The following is a 15,499-nucleotide window of genomic DNA, read 5'->3' on the forward strand; positions in this document are numbered from 1 at the left end:
CTGCCGCCCTGAGTACCACCCAGCCGGGCAGAGACCTGGACAGGAGGGGTGTGGCAACTGAGCAGGAAAGCGGGAGGCGGCCTTCGGAGAACTCGTATTTTCTGTGACTTGATGCAGGAGTGACTCCCCCTCTTCACCAGGTAGTGTTAAGATGCTCTACATCTCTTCCCAATTACCTGGCGGTTAGGGCAGGCTGCAGGGGAGGAGGGAGGGGTGTCGGGGATGAAGGCAAGGGCTCGCCTTGGCATCGCTAAACACGCACAGAAGGCTTTCGTGTGTCGCAGATTTTGCTGGAAAAACAAATGGTGACCCGCAGCCCAACTCCCTGGAGCCAGAGAGCCAGCCCGAGGGGCGCCCTGCCCTGTTGTTCCCCCTCTGGGCTGTGGGGCCAGGAGCCTGTGCAGCATGAGCCAGCCTCCGGCCCTGCCCCCCACCACCCCTCACCCCCATGCCAAGCAGTTTCCCTGCCCCATGTCCCTTCTGACCACAGGGGAAGGTCCTGAAAGTGTTAAGCATGGGGGTAGAGTCCTGATTGAGCAAGGTGTTTTGTTTTAATGCTGGCTATTATTTTAAAAAATATATTTTTTATTTCAGAGAGGAATGGAGAGGGAGAGATAGAAACATGATGAGAGAATCATTGATCAGCTGCCTCCTGCACGCCCCCTACTGGGAGCCCGCAATTCAGCCATATGCCCTTGACTGGAATCAAACCCAGGACCCTTCAGTCCGCAGGCTGAGGCTCTATCCACTCAGCCAAACCTGAGGGGCCACATAGTGCTTTCTGAGTGTCCAGTCCTTGTCTGCCCCTGGGGAGGAGAAGATGAGCAACGCCTGGTCCTCATTCTGAAGGACTTGGCCATTGATGAGGGAGCTTCTCTGTCTCACTCCTCTCACCTGGCCACACGCATGAAGCAGGGGCTCCTCGGGGCCTGTGGGGCTCAGGGAGCAAGGGCCCAGCTTCAGGACAAAGACTTTTGCCGTTGGCCAGGGCTGGACTCATGGCTGGACAGCTTCTTGGCCGTGTGACCCCAGACAAGGGATTTGGCTTCTTTAGGTCTCTGCTCCCCCAGCTGTGAAACAGGAACATAACAGCACTCACCTGCAGGGCTGTGGAGAGGAGGAGCGGCCCCATAGGGACAGGGCGGCTGCTTACTGACCAGTCAAGACCATCACCATCGCCACTCAGAGCATGAAGCCCAGGCTTGGAGGAGAGGCTGGCCTGGGGCCTGGGAGGGGGCAGTGCAGAGAGGAGGGCTGAGATCCGGAAGGGGCGGGAGGGAAGGGTTAGGCCAACAGAGGCGCCCCTCCCCCTGGTGGCTGGGAGCCCAGGAAAAGGTAGGACTGGCCCAGAGAGAGGGGGTGAGTCAGGACCCCTCCTGTGTTGGAGAGACTGGACCTATCTCTGGGCCAAGCTGCCCCGCGCCTCTGCCCAGGAGGCAGCCTCCTGCCGGGTTGGCAAATTGCTTTGGCTGGAATTTTTCTGCTCGGGGTGTTTGTGGAGCCAGGTTCCACGTGAAGAATGCCTAGTTCCCAACCTCCCTGAGGCAGATGCAGAGGAGGCAGACAGGCTGCACAGCCTCCAGTGGGAGATGGGGAGCAGGTGCGGGGGTGGGGCAGAGGAGATGGATGTGCCAGGCACCCCTGCCCAGCTTGGAGCCATGCCTGGGCCCTGCTCTGGGGCCACCGCCTCTCCTCTCGCTGGGCACGCTGGTGAGGATAACGCTGGGCCGCAGAAGCGTTGCTCACAGGTGAATCCTTGGCTGAGAAGGGCCCTGCATCCTGGAACCCTGGGGTTGGGAGGGGCCCAGGAGCACGCTGCCCAGCCCACTTTACAGATTAGGAATCGAGGAAGGCCTGTCCTAGGCACGCACCCCCCACAAACACTAGCGCCCCAATAAGAGCTGATCTCACCATTGTGTCTGCAGGGGGACAGAGAGCCAGCTCCATGCCACTTACCTCAGCAAGCTGGCTGCAGGCCCCGGGGCTTCCCGCCATCTGACTCCTCACCCTTTGGCGTTTGCTAACTCACTGCCAACCCAACCCATAGGCCAGGGATTATCTTCCCGTTTTCCTGATGAGGGAATGGAGGCTCCGAAAGGACGAGTAACCTCTCCACGGTCACAGCTGTCATTTACAAGGACCCAGACCCCGTTGCCCCAGGGACTGAGTTCATCTGCTAGCTCAGGGTGTCTCTCTGAGGTGTGCCACCGTGCTCCAGTCCCAGCAGCCCCTGAGGCTGCCGTTTTTGTGCCCCAGGTGCAGCTGTCTGAGTCTCCCCTTGGATTTAAGCTACTCATGTAACCTCTCGGGATGCTGGGAATGAGATCAGGCTCAGGGTTGCAGATCTGGGTTTGAGTCCTGTCTCTGCCTCCTGGGACTGAGTGACCTTGGTTAGATCAATTCTAACCTATCTACTTTTGACCAAGTAATAAAGGTCCATGCTACAAAGTTCAAAAGTGTATAAAGTATTTAGTAAATCTCCCCCTCAGCCTTGCTCGCTAGCCCCCCCAGTTTCCCATCCCAGAGGTGCACCTTATCAATTTCTTGTCTTCCACAGGTTCTCAGTGAACATGCAGGTGTCATGTGCTCATCCTACCTAATAAAAGAGTAATATGCAAATTGACCACACCTTTGCTATGCCCAAGCCATGCCCACCAGCCAATCAGGGTGACTATGCAAATTAACCCAACCAAGATGGTGGCTAATTTGCATATCAAGACAGCATATAAAGAAGCCAAGTGCTGCAGAAGGGAGCGAAGCTGCAGAGAAGCAAGCAGGCGGAGCGGGGAGAAGGGAGGAAAGCAGGCGGGGCCGGGGGAGAAGAAAGGGAAGCAGGTGGGGCAGGGGAGAGTGCAGCAGGAAGCCCTATTGCAGGAATCTTCCTGCAACGGGCTACTAGTGTATAAGATGAAGGACAAAGCGACTTTAAGGGGAAGAGCCCAGTGAACATGCAGGTCCCAGGTGTAATGGGAAGAAAGACACCTTATAGTAGCCTGGGTCTGTCTTCTGGGTCCCTTCCCGGCCTTTGCTTCCTGAGATGTCCGGGAGGGAAGGCCCAGCAGACCCACCAACAGTCTGTCCCTCCCTGTGAGGGCCTGCCCCTCCTCCCATCAAAAGCAGAGTCTATTTCTGGGTCTGGTTATGTGACTTGATTTGGCCAGTGGAATGCAGCAGAAGCGTTGCTCTGTGGGTTTAGGCCCAGCCCTCGATTTTTGGTTTTGCCCTCTTGGCACCCAGCTGCCCTGCGCTAAGGAAGTCCAGGCTGTCCTGCTGAAGGATGGAGAGAGAGCCCTGGAGGAAAGGGTTCCATGTGGCAAGACACCCCAGTGACAGCCAGCGACAGCGTTGAGAGAAGCCTTCTGGGACCTTCCAGCCCAGGCCAGCCCAACCTGCAGCGGAACGCAGCTGAGCTCTGCTGTCCCTGGCCATATCTCATGAGCAGGTGGAAGTCATTGCACTTACGCCGCTCCGCTTGGGGTGGTGGGTTATGCAGCAAGACACAGCTGTACAGACTCAGCTGTGGGAGAAGCACAGCTCTGCAAACCTTGATGTGGGCTCCGCTACACATTTGAGCTGAGACTCGGTACAATAAAGAAGCCCCGCCCTGGCCGGGTGGCTCAGTTGGTCCGAGTGTCATCTGTTACACCAGAGAGGGTGTGGGGTTGGAATCCTGCTCAGGGCACATACCTGGGTTTCGGATTCAATCCTGGTGGGGGCATGTACAGGAGGCAACTGATCTATGTTCCTTTCTCCCTAAAATCAATAAAATCACATCCTCAGGCGAGGGCTACAGACTCCAGGAGGACGTTTGTCCTCTGAGAAGCAGCTGGAATCTGCTGTCCCTCAGATGGGGCCTTGGAAGATGGCCCTGCTCACTCCCTGCTCACCCCCTGCAGCCACCATCACTGCAGGCAAGACCCGCAGCCTGGCCTGGCAAGAGAGGCCATTTCTTCCCTCCAGTGCAGGGCGGTTTAGGGGGAGGGCGGCTCCAGGCCCCAGGTACCGGGGTCACCACCTGGGACGGCTGCCTTCTGCTCTTCGGGGCGTGTTCTCTCTGAAATGCTCGGGTTCCCCTTCAGTGCTCAGCCCGGAAGCAGTTTGCTCACGGCTTCTTGCAGCGGCTCTCAGCGGAGGACAGAGTAGGTGGTCCAGCTCACCTGGGAGGGGGAACTCAGCTTGAAGGCTCCTGGATGTAGCAGGTGGAGCTCACATTCACTGTGGGCAGCGCTCTCTTGGAGACAAATCCACCTGCAACAGGGCCTCCCCAAAGGCTGATGGTGCCACTCCCCGTCACACCCCCCCCCCCTACTCATGCCCTCATCATGCCCCAGGCAGAATCACCTCAGACAGTGGTAGCTGGATCTCCATAATTCTAGAAAGAGGGGCCTGGGGGGGCAGTAACAGGAAACGCTCCATGCCAGGTCTCAAAGGCTGGCTGAGGAGCAACACAGTCACTAAACACAACCCTGGATTGGAGGAAAAGGTGCTTAAATGTCATTATTTGGACCAAATAGCAAAACCCAAATATGGACTTTGCATCAGATAGAAATATAGGGCTGCCCGGCCGGTGTGGCTCAGTGAGCATCAACCTATGAACAAGGAGATAACAGTTCGATTCCTGGTCAGGGCACATGCCTGGATTTCTGGTTGAATCCCCAGCAGAGGGCGTGCAGGAGACAGCGAATCAATGATTCTCTTTCATCACTGATGCTTCTACCTCTCTTCCTCTCCCTTCCTCTTTGAAATTAAGGGGGGAGAAAAAAAAAGGGCACATGCTGGGTTGTGGGCTCGATCCTCAGTAGAGGTCACAGGAAGCAGCTGATCAATATTAGTTTCTCTCTCTCTCTCTCTCTCTCTCTCTCTCTCTCTCTATATATATATATATATATATATATATATATATTTAAAAAGAAGGGCTGCCCAGCTGGTGTGGCTCAGTGGTTGAGCATCGACCTGTGAACCAGGAGGTCACACTTGGATTGTGGTCAAGGGCACATGCCCAGGTTGTGAGCTCGATCCCCAGGAGGGGACACAGGAGGCAGCTGATCGATGTTGCACTCTCATAGCTATGTTTCTCAACCTCTTCTCCTTCCTTCTTTTCTCTCTAAAAGTCAATAAGCTATTCTTTAAGGGTAAAAAATGATGCCCTGAATGTTATCAATAGTATGAGACAAGCTATGGAACCTGTGTAGAGTAGGATGCTTTATTGCCATATTATAAGGATATTGCTCAACACACACATGGGTGCACACGTGCATACGTGCTGGTGTCTGCATGGGTGATCGCCTGTCAGGACCCACAGGGAGCTGTTAACAGAGTCCCTGGCGGGGGAAGGGCCCAGTGGAGCAGGTCGGCTTTCGCTTTGCTTTTCACTTTGTGCAAGTGACACTCCTCACTCACACCGAGTCAGTGCAGTTCTGTGGCGGCCCTGGGCCACAGTGCTTGTCATGGATGCGCTCCCCCTCACACCACCGCCGTGCAGCAGGCCCCGATGTTACCCCATTTTACAGGTGAGGAAAGTGAGGCACAGAGAGATTAAGCGATTTGCTTAAAGATACACAGCAAGTAAGCAGTGGAGCTGGGAGTCAAACCCAAGCAGTGGAGTTTCACAGCTTCAACTTTTACCTACTAAGTGACACTGTCTCTTAATGTGTTGTTTTCTATGAATTTTAAAAATTCACAGCAGTTTCCTGTTACAGGCCATTTTTTACTTCTTTATATGCTTTTTATTTCTAAATATATTTTTATTGATTTCAGAGAGGAAGGGAGAGAGAGAGAGAGAAACATCAATGATGAGAGAGAATATTTGACCATCTGCCTCTTGCACACCCCCTACTGCGGTTGAGCCCGCAAACCAGGCATGTGACCTTGCCCAGAATCGAACCCAGGACCCTTCAGTCCCCAGGCAGATGCTCTATTCACTAAGCCAAACCGGTTCCGGCTCTATGCTTTTTAGAAAACAGAAAAAAGAAATGGCCGACAGTGAATTGTTCCATTACCTGTAATTCTTATTGTCCATTCGTTGCTTCAGTCCCTCCCTGACCACAGTTTGATGGACGGCCGGTAAGGGAAGAACATGAGTTTGGGAGTCAAGTGGCCCCATTCTTATCTCAGCTCCGCATGAATAGCTGCATGACCTTGGCCTGGCCCCTTCCCCTCCCTGGCCTCCGCCTCCATCTGCAGAGCTGGAACAACCCTGGAGCCAATGACCTCCATGGCCCTCTTGCTCAAGGAGTCTTTGGCTCTTTTCGGTCTATTTTTATCGGATACCTCTCCCAGGGGCCCGTGGGCCTGAGCTGATTTCCCTGGCTGGCCCCAGTCCAGGCAGCTCAGGTGGAAAGCACCAAGCTAATGAGGCCAAGGTCATGGGCCAGTTAGCAGCTCTGGGAGGAAACATGGCTCTGCAGCCGGACTGCGGCTCTCGGCCGGTAGCTGTGCTCAGCACAGGCGACCCCAGGGGGACGAAGAGAGCAAAGCTGGCTCCCACAAGTCATCACTTGCAGTCAGAGCCGCGTGGAGCCCAGGTCCCAGGAACCCTTTGTGGCTGCAGTGTATCCCCAAGTCACATCGAAAAGCAGGGGGCTCGAGGAGCCTGCGGGGTGGGAGCAGGGAGAGGACCAGATGGTTTATCAGGTGCATCTGTGCCCACAAGCAGACCCACACCTGGTCAAGCCAGGGAGACTGGAACCAATTCTCTTCCTGTGAAGCCACAGCTGAGAGTCCTCCACATCCTCCCAGCATGCCCACACGGCTCCCTCACTCTCTGCGCCAGTCACGTTCCTGCCTTCCACTCAGGGGTGACAGAGAGGGGCCTCCTGTTTACCCTGGTATCTGCCATGAGGACTGGGGTTGTCTGTTTTGTTCACTGCTGCACCCCTGGCACTTGGATTGTGCCTGGCATTCGTACAGCAGGAGCTCAGGAAATATTGTTTGCGTGAATCGATGCACCTGTCCCAGAGAGAGGCTGCGGGCTGCGTTTGAGAGCGCATGGAATCACCAGTGGGTTCTACTTGGTTATTTTCAAATAGCCCTGTTCCCCCGGGGGCTGGGAAGCTGGAATCCCTGTGAAGCTCTAGAAGAGAGAATAGCTCCTTTTACAGTGTACTGCCGCCCCCTAGTGTCCACAGTTTGCAAATTTGAACTTTCTTTTTTTTTAGAGAATTTTTGTACCAGTTATTTGAGCGAAACTGATGACATGATGGGAAGCAAGATCTCAAATTCTCTGGAACGCAAATTTGAATGTTCTTATTTTCAAATTTAAATTTTTAACTCAGTTCAGTCAGTGTTCATTGTTAATTACCATATTAATTTTTAATTGAGTCCTTACCATCAGCCAGGCTTCGAGTTAAGCACATAAACAGTATTGATTCATTTAAATTTCATAACAGCCATATACGATGGGCACTGCCATCATCCCCATCTTATGGGTGAGAAAACTGAGGCAGACAGGTCAAGCAGTTTGCTCAAACCCACAAGGATAGGAAGCTCTGGAGCCCACACTCCCCATGGCGACTGAGGCTGCTGCTCAGGACTTACTCTGCAGGCAGGTGCCTGCCTAGGAGGTGCTGGTGATAAGGTGTGAAGGAGGCCGTCCTAGTTCACAGGTAAACACACGGTGGCCCACCCACACCCTGAGATGCTGCTCAGCAATGAGACAAACAAGCTCTCCGGAGAATGATGCCGAGTGTAAATAGACAATCCCAAGAGTGTCATGCTGTCTGATGCCATTCACTCCACGGTCTTGAAAGGACGAGGTTATAGAAATGAAGACTCGATTAGTAAGGCTGTGGGCTAACTGGGGGTGGAGGTGGGAGGGGAGAAGGTGTGGCTGTGAAAGGGCCACCCCAGGGGACCTTGTGGTGACGGAAATGCTGTGTCTTGACTGCATCAATGTCCTGGTTGTGATATTGAAGAGGAGGCAAAGGAAGCAGCATTTGGTACAAAAAATACAATTAGCGTGCTGGCTGGGCGGCCCCGTTAGAGCGTCATCGTGTATACCAGAAGGTTGTGAGTTCCATACCTGATGGTGGCGCACACGGGAGGCAACTATCAATGTTTCTCTCTCTCTCTTTCTCTCTCTCTCTCTCTTCCTCTAAAATCAATAAACATATCCTCAGGTGAGATTTACAAAAAAAAACCAAATACAATGATTAGCCTATAACTTCAAAGCAGAAAACTGGCTGGTTGTGTGCTAAATCTGTGTGAGTGTGTTTATGTCTAGAGTTTAAATATTTAATTTACCATTGAGGGAAACTGGGTACAGGATATATGGAATATTTTGTACAACTGCAACGTGAAAGGTTTGATATTTGAAAAGAAGGAAGCAGCCCTAGTCGGTTTGGCTCAGTGGATAGAGCGTCGGCCTGCTGATTGAAGGGTCCCATGTTTGATTCCCAACAAGGGCACATTGTGGGCTCTATCCCCAGTAGGGGGCGTGCAGGAGGCATCCAAACAATGATTCTCTCTCATCATTCATGTTCCTATCTCTCTCCCCTCTCCCTTCCTCTCTGAAATCAATAACAATATATGTTTATTTTAAAAAGGAAGCCGCCATCGGCCCCTCCCTGCTTACGCTCCTGGCCTCCTGTTACTGCTGACGTGGAAGCAGCAGCTCCGTGGCACTGTCCTCCTGGTCCCCGGGCTGCAGACCCACAGCTCCATCAGGTCCTGTCCTCAAAGAGCTCACATTGAGGGAGCCAGACCCACCATACACCTGACACAGCCGTGTGGTGACAGAGGACAGCCCAGCCCGGGGGGGCAGGGACAGGAAGGGCTGCTAATGCAGCGACATTGGAGCTGAACCCTGAAGGGTTAACAGGCGGGCAGTGAGGAAGGGCATCTGAGGTAGGACGGACAGACAGTGTGAGTAAGTGGGGCAGGCCCACAAGACACAGACCTTTCCAATGCATGAACCCATGATGCGGGCTATTGCCCATCTTGCACATAAACATTTTAATGTGATGGACAAAATTATCCTCTTTCCATTTTTCCCTCACCCTTCGGTCACATAGCCTGCGGCTGCTCACCTCTAAGCAAACACAATGGAAGGGTAAAAGCACGGAGATCGCTTTGTGAGACGTCACGTCAGGGAGCTGGTGCCTTTGTTCATTCTGTCAAGGTCATCTTTCACGTTCAATTTAAAGAAAAGGCAGATGTTGGAGGAACCAAGATGGCGGCATAGGTAAGCACTTGAACTTGCTGCCCTGTACAACCACATCAAAACTACAACTAAAAGACAAAACGGATATCATCCAGAACCACAGGAAGGCTTGCTGAGTGGAAGTCCGACAACTAGAGGGAAAGAAAAGGGCATCTAGACTGGTAGAAGGTGCAGAGGTGCAGAAGAGCTGGTAAGGAGGTGCGTGAAATTGGCTAGCAACTGGGTGCGCTGTGGTCTTTTTCAATCGGGAGGGAGCTACAAACTCCCCACTGCTCTGAACTCCAGTTCCGGGCAAGACTCTGGGGACACAGACTCATATGGGAAGAAACTGGACTGTTTGGCATTGGGCTGGAATGCGAGGGCAGCTTTCTCTCTGAGGTGCTCGCAGGGTTCATTGCTCCTGCACGGGGCCGCGGGACACAGAGACCCAGGGACCTATCCAGGGCAGGGCCGATGGGCAACCATTGCTGTTTGCATCACCATGTGATTGCCTGAGACCCTCCCCCAACCAATTTACAAGCGCACTCAAGCTGTGCACAGAGGCTTTTGCATATGAATGGCCTGGCCTTTTGCAATCTAAAATCTAACAAACTGCAGCTGGGCCAGAGAACCCCAGAGCTTCCAACAGAAGGCCTAAGGCACCCAGCAGCCTGCATTGCTTCACAGCTGCGCCTCATCTGAGCACCTCCAAACCCCAAACAAAGAGGAGGAATCTGCAGATCTCTCTGTAGTTCCTGCTGGGTAGCCTCAGGCAGTGGCTGACATTGTACCTCCTTGGAGATCCAAGAGCCAGTGTACCCAGTGGTCAGAGTGAGACCACACCAGATTACAACTCTTCTGATCCATAAGAGACAAACTCAGGGGGCAGACTCAGTGAGCACCAAAGGCCCACTGAAGCAAGTCCTGCTCCATAAGGGTGTTTCCAGCACAGCAGGAAACATTGTAGACACAAATGGTCCTCACAGCCAATTGGTCTGGAGGTCAATTCCTCCCAGTGATACCAACAACAATCAAGGCTTAACTACAACAAGACTGTGCACACAGCCCACAAAGGGGTGCACCAAGAGCATGCACCTCAGGTGATTGGGGAGGCTGAGCCACTGGGCCCTATAGGACACCTAGCACACAAAGCTATTCTATCAACTCAGGGAAGCAGCCAAAATGGGGAGACAAAGAAACATGTCACGAATGAAAGAAATGGAGGAAAGCAAACTACTGGATATAGAGTTCAAAACAACAGTTATAGAGTTACTCAAGAACCTTTTTCTTTCCTTATCCATATATAGTTACTTTATTTCTAATTTAATAAATATTTATTGTTCAAATTATTACAATTGTTCCTCTTTTTTTCCCCCATAGCTCCCCTCCACCTGGTTCCCACACCACGCTCTGCCCTTACCTCTCCCCCACTGTCCTCATCCATAGGTGTATAATTTTTGTCCAGTCTCTTCCCGCACTCCCCACATCTCTTTCCCTCCTGAGAATTGTCAGTCCACTCCCTTTCTATGCCCCTGATTCTATTATATTCACCAGTTTATTCTGTTCATTAGATTTTTTATTCACTTGATTTTTAGATTCACTTGTTGATAGACATGTATTTGTTGTTTATAATTTTTATCTTTGCCTTTTCATCTTCCTCTCCTTAAAGAATATCCTTCAGCATTTCATATAATACTGGTTTGGCGGTGATGAACTCCTTTAGCTTTTTCTTATCTGTGAAGCTCTTTATCTGCCCTTTAATTCTGAATGATAGCTTTGCTGGGTAGAGTAATCTTGGTTGTAGGTTCTTGCTATTCATCACTTTGAATATCTCTTGCCACTTTCTTCTGGCCTGCATAGTTTTGTTGAGAAATCAGCTGACAATCGTATGGGTGCTACCTTGTAGGTAACTAACTGTTTTTCTCTTGCTGCTTTTAATATTCTCCCTTTGTCTTTTGCCCTTGGCATTTTAATTATGATGTGTCTTGGTGTGGTCCTCTTTGGATCCCTTTTGTTTAGGGTAACCTCAGGCCACACCCCCCACCAGGTGGGGCTTGACAGAGGACCTCAGACTGCACCCCCCTCCTGGCAGGGCTTAATGGGGACCTCAGGCAGTGACCCCCGCCCTGGTGCCAGGCCAGGGGACCTCAGGCCATGGCCCCCACCAGGTGGGGCTTGATGTCTCCGACTCCGACACCAGGCCGGGGAACCTCAGGCCACACACCCCACCCCTAGCACCGGGCCAGGGGACCTGAGGCTGCACCCCCCTGCCTGGTGGGGCTTGACAGAGAACCTCAGGCTGTGCTCCCCACCCAGTGGGGCTTGACGGGGGACCTAAAGGTACACCCCCAGTGCTGGGTCAGGGGAACTCAGACCACGACCCTGCCAAGTGGGGCTTGACAGGGGACCTGAGGCTGCGCTCCCCTCTCAGTGCCAGGCCGGGAGACCTGAGGCTGTGCCCCCCTGCCTGGAGGGGCTTGACAGGGGACCTCAGGCCATGTCCCACATCTGGCAGGGCTTGATGAAGGACCTCAAGGCATGTCCCCCGCCCCGGTCTGGGCTGGGGGACCTCAGGCCATGCCCTCCATCCTGGCGCCGGGACAGGAGACCTGAGGCTACATACCCTGCCTAGCAGGGCTTGACAAGGGTGGGACTGGCCAGGTCTGGATCTAGCCAAATGGGGTCGGGGGACAATCTCACCCAATTTTGAGGTGCACATGCGTGGGCGGGGACTTGACTCTGGGTCCCATGGTGTGCCCCAGACTCTGACAGGAGGAAGGTTTTCATATACATTTTACTAATTTTCTTTAATCTCTGACACTTCTATTATAGAGAAAGGGGAAATAGCAATATTAAATTATTTTCTCTAATTAATCCCCTTTTAATGTGCACAAATTTCGTGCACCGGGCCACTAGTTGTTAATAATTATTCTAGCTTATATGAGAAGTTAAAGATATGCACCTTTCACAGTGCTCTACAAATAGTACCATGTTTCCAGGGGGTTTGATTGTATCAGCCAGGATAGTCTAGGTTTTGCTGCAGTAACAAACACTCTCCACATGAGCCACAAAGGTTCCTCCTGATCACCATACAATCTGCTCCTGTAGTCTTCACTCCTAGACCCAGGAAATTGGAGCAGCCAGTCTTGGGATCATTGCCAGTAGAGGAAAGGGGTCTTCTATCAGCATTAGATGATGTGGCTTAGAATTGATACATATTACTTCCATTCAAAAGTCAGTGGTCAGCGGCTGGCATAGCTCAGGGGTTGAGCATTGACCTATGAACCAGGAAATCACAGTTCAATTCCTGGTCAGGGCACAGGCCCAGCTTGCTAGCTCAATCTCCAATAGGGGTCGCGCAGGAGGTAGCCCATCAATGATTCTCTCTCACCATTGATATTCCTATCTCAAACTCCCTCTCTCTTTCTCTCTGAAATCAATAAAAATATATTAAAAAAACAAATAAACAACAACAAAAGAAGACAGTGGTCAAAGCTCTGTTTACACATCCCCACCCAACCAGATGGAGGACAGGAATGTAATCCTACCATGTGTCCAGAAGGGGAAGGGAGGGACCAGAAAAATGTGACCAACAGCCATAGCGACTACCACAATGCTTTTGAACACCCCGGCCCCCCAGTAGACAACAGGAGGGGGGCAGGAGGCAGCGGGGGACCAGAAAGACACAGAAGGGTCCGCCTGGATTGAGATCCTAAGTCAGTGTGCAGGGCTGAGGCTGGAGGAGCCCTCTGCCCCTATTTCATCTGGACCTGACCCAAACTCATCCTGTCCACGGTGCTCTGCAGGCCAACAGCCAGCGCTGTGAGGAGGTGAGAATGTGACCTGCTGCCCTGGCCTCCAACTGATGGGCCAAAGTATTTCTCTGGCTGCACCCCTCCTGCTCTGCTGGTTTCTGGGACCTACTGGACTCTTTTCACAGTTTTAGGGGCCCCCAGGCAGTGTGATTTGTGCTCTCAATCTGGCCCTTTCTGGTGCAGCTATCACCGCCCCCAGCCACCCACCACCCCCCCATCAACGCCCACTTCCATCTTGCAGGTTTCCTGTTGCTGCTGACCTCAAAAGTAGCAGCTCTGTCCATTGTCCTCCAGGTCCCCAGGCTGCAGACACATAGCTCCAGCACCAGTGGTGTCTGTGCCCACCACGCCACCTCCCATCCCAGCAGAGGCTGCTGGCAGCGTCCAGTGCTCCAACACCCAGCTTTCCCACCAAAGCCCCTTTCTCACAGGAGTCCTGGCAGGGGAAGCCGAGTGTCCACCCTGCAGTTCCATCAGTGTCCTTTCAGAGTGGCCCTCCCTCCCAGCCAGAACCCTGCAGGCACAGGTCCTCTACCCAAATACTCTCACCGCCACTTTCCTCCCCATCCTTTCAATCCTTGGTGCCCCCTCTTCAGAGAAGCCTTCCTTGACTCCTCACACTAAGCCAAGCCCCCGATAAGAGAGCTCTCTCCTTAATGTCGGACTGGCAGGAAGTGATGGACGATCCAGAAGAACCGGTACCTACTGGTCAAAGCATTTCCAAAGAGCAAACAAATTCTTCATGAGCCTCGTGAGAACTGGTACCTCGCCTGACAGGCTGCTCACACATCCTTGTGCTTCTCAGAGGGCCTGTTAGACACGGGGCCCTGGTGAGGAAGCCTCTATGTGTTTCCAGGTTGCCCCACTAAGGTCAGGGAGGTCACCGTCATGCTGACCTGAGTAGCCCGGAAAGGAACCTTCTCCTTCGTTCTGTTGACCTTGGTTGACTCACCTTGCCTGTATCACAGAGAGCCGGGGTTTCCTTGTCCGTGTGGGTCTGGTCCTCGCTGTGGGCCTCGGAAGGCAAAGCCCATGAGTGCTGTCTGGGGAGTAGTGTCCCTCAGTCCAGCTGTGGGGTATCACTTCCCAAATCAACCCTCAGTGAGCCTTGTCTCAGCTCTGCCCTCGGGGGACCCCAGGCTCCAACAGGTTACTTCTGGCTGGGAGGCTTTTGTGCAGAGTAATGGGAAGCAGGTGCTTGATAAACTCTGTGTTCCTAAGGGCTGTCCTGGGTCAGTGTGGAGAAGGGGCGGGGGCAGGGGCAGTGCCACAAGGGTAAACACAGGAAGACCATCTGGAAGCTCTTGCAGGAGGGAAAATGTGAGGGTAGCTTGGAGAAATGTGTGCTGTCTCCCTGTCTATTTATAGATGACCCTCTCTCACCCCTGCAAACAAGCCACAAGCCCTTCTGATCTTTTTTTTTTTATTATTGATTTTTTTATAGAGAGGAGGGAGAAGGAGAGAGAGTTTAGAAACATCAATGCGACAGAAATATCAAGCTGCTGCCTCCTGCACAGCCCCTACTGGGAATGTGCCCGTAACCAATGTACATGCCCTTGACTGGAATAGAACCTGGGACCCTTCAGTCTGCAGGCTGAAGCTCTATGCACTGAGCCAAACCGGTCTGGGCAAGCCCTTCTGATCTTAATCAGCCTCATGTCCTACAGGTGATCCTGGGCCCCAGCTGCTGGGCAAGGAAGCCACCTGTGTTCAGTCTAAGCCACCTGTGCAGAAGCTTCCCCCGGGTGTCCCAGCAGAGCTTCCGGAGCACCAAGGTCTCAGGGACTTGACTGGACAGGAGAGTGGGAGCCCAGTGAGCGAGCAGGAGCAATGGAAGATTTGCTCCCTGAGTTCCTAGAGAACAGCCTCATGGGGAGGGGAAGCCAGGCACCCAGAGCCCAGATGAGCCCACTAATCCCACCACAAAGGCTCAGAGTCCCAGTCCATCTTACTGAACCGAAGTCTGCAGAACACAAGGGGGGAGAAACAGAGGGTCTAAAATATCATCGTGTCCACACCAGCTCCCCCACTGATGGAGAGGCTGTGTCTCAGGGCTGACTGGTAGATCCCGTTGACCTGCTACGAGTATCTGCTTTCACTTCTCTTTTTTTTCAAATCAACCACTGTTTGAAGAGCATTTGTAGTTTCATTTTAATTTCATTGGTCTCTCAAAGCAATCTGGCCCCAATGAGCATCAGCAACTGGTCAAATGATCCACCCACTCTGCTATCATCACCACCGCCATCACGGCCCCCATCATCATCATCATCATCATCATTATCATCATCATCATCATCATCATCATCATCATCAAGAAGTCACTGCCTATGGTGGATACTATTGTAATAACCATGAATGTTGCTATATGTCTACTTGACTTAGCGGGTGATCACTTTCTAATCACTAGATTGTACACCCAATCCTACCTAATAAAAGAGTGATATGCAAATTAACCATCACTCTGCTACACCAATAAGCTACACCCACAAGCCAATCAGGAGGGAGTATGCGAATTAACCCAACCAAGATGGCTGCTGCCACAGAG

Source organism: Eptesicus fuscus, chromosome 7 (genome assembly GCF_027574615.1).
Source record: "Eptesicus fuscus isolate TK198812 chromosome 7, DD_ASM_mEF_20220401, whole genome shotgun sequence".
NCBI classification, from domain to species: Eukaryota; Metazoa; Chordata; class Mammalia; order Chiroptera; family Vespertilionidae; genus Eptesicus; species Eptesicus fuscus.